The 5,728-nt window shown below is 36.5% G+C and overlaps 1 pseudogene; it reads left to right on the top strand.

Moving 5' to 3' along the window:
• Positions 1–443: 443 nt before the first annotated feature.
• Positions 444–4,798, top strand: LOC148540654 (uncharacterized; annotated as a pseudogene).
• The last annotated feature ends 930 nt before the right edge of the window (positions 4,799–5,728 follow it).

Here is a 5,728-nt window from a genome sequence, read left to right as displayed (position 1 = left end):
CCATATCAGGTTCTGTTGACTACACCAACTTCAGTGACAATTGGAGGAAAGAGCACGTGGATACACGCCTCACATTGCAAGAAGTTGACGGTCAAGATTGAACCACCATCATGAATCCTTTTTGTGCGATAATGTTGGCTATACTTAGTCTAAGGGTATTGCACACACACCAGGGGACAACAGGAGGACAAATAGAGTACTCTAGGGTAGTCTATGGTAACCAGACTTACCAGTTACACAGATTTAATGTAACCTGGTCAGGAGGTTCGATATATGTAAAAAGTTTGGGACAATATAATATAAGGCATCTCTATTGGGCACCAAGGGAGCATGATAATATTACTATCATAAGTGGAATAAAAATTAAGTGTTGTACTGATAAGTTTACAGGCTATAAATGATTTAAGAAAACGTGGGCACAGGGTATTCAATGTGTCAATAGTATGGACCCTGGTATACCCATAGGAAGCCCAACAACTATAGAAAGAGGTGTAGTGCTAGTTTGCACTAATACCACGCAATTACCAAATAATTCAGTAATAATGACAAGGATGTACGTCCTAAATAGCAAGCCCACTATAAGGAATGACGCACTAGTTAAAGTTCCCTCCACTTGTGTAAATGTGGGTACCCAAAGACAAACCACTATATTAAGATTTAATATCTCTTTCCCCCCAGATCCAAAATGCTATAGCAGACAAAAGAGAGAATGGTATGATACATTGTTAGGAGCATCAGGTACAGGTATAGGGTTGCTTAATAGTATAGATATAGAAACTTTAGCCAGCAAAATGAGTAATGCAGGAGAAGATATGAGAAGATTAGTTACAATGCAAGCTACATGGATACCTACAGTATTTACCCCATTACAGGCCAGTATATCTTGGGATAATGAATATTTACAGGTGTTCAATAGCACATTGTTTAACACACTTTACCTTTCAACAAATGTTGCTGAACTGTTTAATTGGACTGAATGTTCCCTCAGAACCATGCATCAAAATATTCCAAATGGTAAAGCACAAACACAGTTAATGACAGGTAACGAACAAGTATACAGAAGGATGTTTAATATATCTTCTTTGTTATGGATACAAGTTCAGGGAAAGAAGATGTTGTGTACTGACAACTTTTGCACGGGTGAAATTCATGTGTATAATGTCACACAGAAACAGGTTATGTGTAAGTACTTCATCTCACCAGTCCCCTTGTGGACAACTACTGGAGGGACTCAGTTGTGGACTCCCCAGATGAGAGGTACACAAATAGACACCAGTAATAGGACACATGACTTATCCCTGTGTACTGATACTGATGATGGATTAGTATGTCCTCAGCAGACACAGCTGTATGAGCCTTGTAAGTTAGAACACCCAACCAGTGTATGCAACTGGGAATAGCATGATAAAGAGCTGGATATGTTTATAGAGGTAGAGCCTCAGGTTGTATGCGTAGTCACATATGATATGAATACAACTTCCCTCTATAATTTACCAAATCCTTTTTCTGGATGCTTATTTAATGTTACACACCTCAGGTGGAAGAACACTACTTATGTGTTCTATGCGAAGAGACAAGAAGATGTACAGTTTGAATTTTAGGTGACTGAGATACCTTCCCATAACCTTACAGTTAATCTCCAAAGTATCATTAATGCCATTAATAATACAGAAAAACTTGCTCACCACCTACAGAAAGTAAACTATTCTGCCCATCATGCACAAATGCAGACAATTGTAGAAGCAGAGAAATTGGTGGAAGTAGCCATACAATTAAAAGATAATTTACAGCACCATTGGTAGGATGTGTTCACAGTTAACTCACCTTCAGTCAAAAGGATGTTTAGTGGTCTCATTCATCCAGTAATCGTTATAATCATTGTATTAATTTTGCTCATTTTGTGGAATTGCTATCTATCTTATAATTTTAGGAAAATGGTAAATAAAGCATCTGCACCGGTAGGGACTCTCTTTGTCACACATAAGAAGAGTGCCTCCGAGTGGGAAAAGTGTTCAGCGTGTGAAAGAATTACATTGATCACACCAGAGAAGAAATGTGTTTTCTGTAGTACTGATGTTAGAAGAAACCCCTCTTTCTAGGGAAAGATGCGCCAGGATTCTTGGTATTCAGGTGATGAATGATGCTTGCATCTAACTGCATAGGGTGCCTATGGAAGTAATATAGTTACTACGAAAGCCATCACTCCAGTAAGGGAAAGATAGTATGTTTTAATAAAAAGAGGGGATTGTGAGAGTCTATAATAATTTATAGTGTTTATTTAAAACATACTGTATGATTTATCAGAAAAAGCCATTTTCCTTTACACAAATATCATGAGATTAAGCCAGCATTATACTGAACGAGCATGTTACAAGACAACAGCAGCTGAAGGATCCCAGAATAGGATACCAAGTCTGGACACTGTGAAAAAAAAGACATACTGAAGATGCATTGATACATCCTATGTACTTGTGAAATCAATCATATGTATTCTTTTCTGTCAAACCATTTTTGGCAAATGATAGACGTGGGGGGAAGGGATGCGCTAATCTATGGTATTCGGATAGGGGTTATTGCAGCTGGGTGTGTATGAGGGCACTAGATATCCTCATTAGAATAGGGATGGTACATAAGAGTGAGGGGGAACATCCAGCGCATATAACACCTACGTTTAATTTATTAAAATGATCATAAATAGTTTATGGGCTAATGTAGGAAAACTGATAAGTCAATATACAGATTGTCAATCACTTGAAATTACAATGTGATAAATAGATAAATTAATTAAGTGATGAGTTTAAATAGAACACAATATAAATAAAACACTGAGAGGGGATATGCCTATAAAAATCAATGTTTATTGATAGGTACAATATACCATACTATGTGTCTGTATTATTAAAAGAAATACCGGTATACAATACAATTTAACAAACAATAGGACAAACAAACAATACATATAAACTACTAAACATGTATAGTTGGTGCGTATCCCCGGCAGAGTAATACGCTATTAGCGTTTTACTTACTCTGCACTGGTAATGGGTTTAGGGAAAAATGGGCAAAATGCAGTATTATATTGTTCCAGAGGGAATAGTAAGTTCCGAGTAGCAGGAATAAACCTGGCATGCATCAGATGCAAGAAGGAAAAAAGTCTTGGACACCTTAATAGGTGGATGATTACCTTAGTCTTCCTTCTGCAATCCGAATGTGTGTGGGTGTAATCTTCCTCCGGATCGAGTCCTTATAGGTCCCGTGGGGTTGATGTGTCTGCCGGCAGACTTCCTCGATGTGCCGCAATGAGCGCGTATCTGCTCGTGCGGCTTGCAGGGAGAATCGACTTTTCTGTAATCGACGTGTTTTGCCTCAAAGGCTTCCTCAGGATGACAGATAGCAGTCAGATCCACTGGGACTCTATTTAACTCAGTTCTCTGAGGCCATGGCGGCCATTTTGTTTAGGGGAGATTTGCCCATTTCGTCGATGTACGTGGCGGCCATTTTGGTGATGGGAATTCTATGGCAACATTGCCAGGAGTGCGCACATCTATGTCTAATTGACATAACATTACATAAATACCAAAACAAAGACAATACTACAATAAACATGTATTATACTCGTTAAAATAAAAAATATGTAGTAATAATTTTAAATGGCAAAACTGTATTCCAATTCTTTAATTTTTAATTTTTTAATTTTTAATACTGATCACATTCATTTAGAATTAATCATATTAAAGGGAACTGTATATATTAAATAAAAGCTACACTTCAAGTTTATGGGGTATTATAACTTATTCCCCTATTTGGATTTTGATATTGTATGAGTGCAAGGAATATATATATATATATATAATATATGGATGCCTCTAGAATTTTTTAGGGGGCATAAATTATTTAACCGAGGTCTTATTCACAGGTGTTCAATTGGTATTAATTAGTAGTGCTGATGATGTTTGAAAAGGTTAGTTGTTAAAGCAATCTATTCTTCAAGGATATATACTTTATAAAAATGGTGCGATCTCTATATCTAAATTCAGCCCTTTAGGGTTCAGCGTGCCCATTTCATAGATTGTTTTGGTTTCTGCTTTACTTAGTAAGTTCTCCATATTTCCTCCTCTCCATGATGGTGTTATTTTTTTGAGACCAATAAATTGTAAGTCCCTTGGGTTGCTGTTATGTTGTTCTTTGAAATGAATTGGAATGCTGTGGTTTTCTTTTTGATTTTGGATGTTGCAGAGGTGTTCCTGTATACGAACATGGAGTTTTCTTTTAGTTTTTCCCACATATTGTAGCCCACATGGGCATATTAACATGTAGATCACACCTGTGGTTTGGCAGCTGATACGTTCTTTAATAGTGAATTCCCTTTTGTTGCTAAAGGATGTAACTTTTTTCGTTATTTGTGTATGGTTCCACTTAGTTTTCTTACAGGCCGTACAAATACCACATCGTGAAAAGCCTACAATGCTTTGTTGTTTCTTGGACATCTTTCCCTTAGATTACTGTTGACTAGTGATGATCTGATTGTCGGGGCTCTTCTATAGACAATCCTTGGATGTTCTGGTAGGTATTTCCTCAGTTCTTCGTCGGCCATGAGGATATGCCAATGTTTTCTAAGACTATTTTGTAATAGTGTATTTTGTGCTGAATAATCGGAAATAAAGAGCAGGTCTTCTGTTTTCTCTTCAGATTTTTCTTTATACTTTAGAAGGTCTTCTCTATTAATATTGTCGATCTTCAATTTTTCTCGTTTGAGATGCACAGGATCATATTTCTTATCGATGAAGTTGTTCAATAATTCTTCTGATTGTAAATCAAAGTCTTCTTTCTTAGAGCAGTTACGTCTCAATCTTCTTAGTTGACTGCCAGGAATATTAGATAGCCATTTCTTATGATGATTGCTCGTGGCCTCTAAATAACTGTTACAGTCTGTCGCTTTTATACAACCCTCAGTAGATATTTGGAACAAAATATGATCCCAAGGGGTCTAAGAATTATAAAAAAACCAACTTTTCATTCAAAAAATGAAAATTTCCTATTGAGATGGAATGAGACTCTAGATACATGTTCCTTCAATTTAATGAAATTAATTATAGAAGACAGAGAACAATCCATCAAAAATTTGGAAATAGAGATTGAAACAATTAATAAAAGAATAGAACCGTTAAGGAAATTGGAGGACTTCAAAAAATTGGAGCACCTCACAAACAATAAATTGAGAAAAATTAAAGAAGAGGTTATAGAACAAAAGAAAAGAAAGTTTAAACGAGATCTAGAGGACTATAAGACAGACTACAGAAATTGGAAGATGGATAAAAGAACATCACCACTGCAAACACAATATCGCCACTATATGAAAGAACCAGAAAAACGAACACTAAGAGCTTCGAAAGCATCTACTGGAAATCCTAATTATGGATATCCCCAGCGACAACCCACAAAGTGGCGTACACTACATACTAAAGAAGAAAGATATCATCAAAATAAAGACATCCTCCATCCTAGTGATTCTAGGAATTATACATATACCACCTATTCAAGGGAAAATAAGTACCGTTATCAAGAGGACAACCCTGGGATAAAGAGACAGCCCAGAATGAATGTAGAAAAGGAAGCCAAATATCCAAGCGAGCAAACGCTGATTAACAGCTTTAATCAAGGAAAAAAGAGTGTAGAGGAAGAACTAAGTCTGTCCGCACATACACTCATGAATCGTCTAAATGGAAAA

Source organism: Taudactylus pleione, unplaced genomic scaffold (genome assembly GCF_031769625.1).
Source record: "Taudactylus pleione unplaced genomic scaffold, aTauple2 ptg000018l, whole genome shotgun sequence".
NCBI classification, from domain to species: Eukaryota; Metazoa; Chordata; class Amphibia; order Anura; family Myobatrachidae; genus Taudactylus; species Taudactylus pleione.
This window is presented reverse-complemented; position numbering and strand designations above follow the sequence as displayed.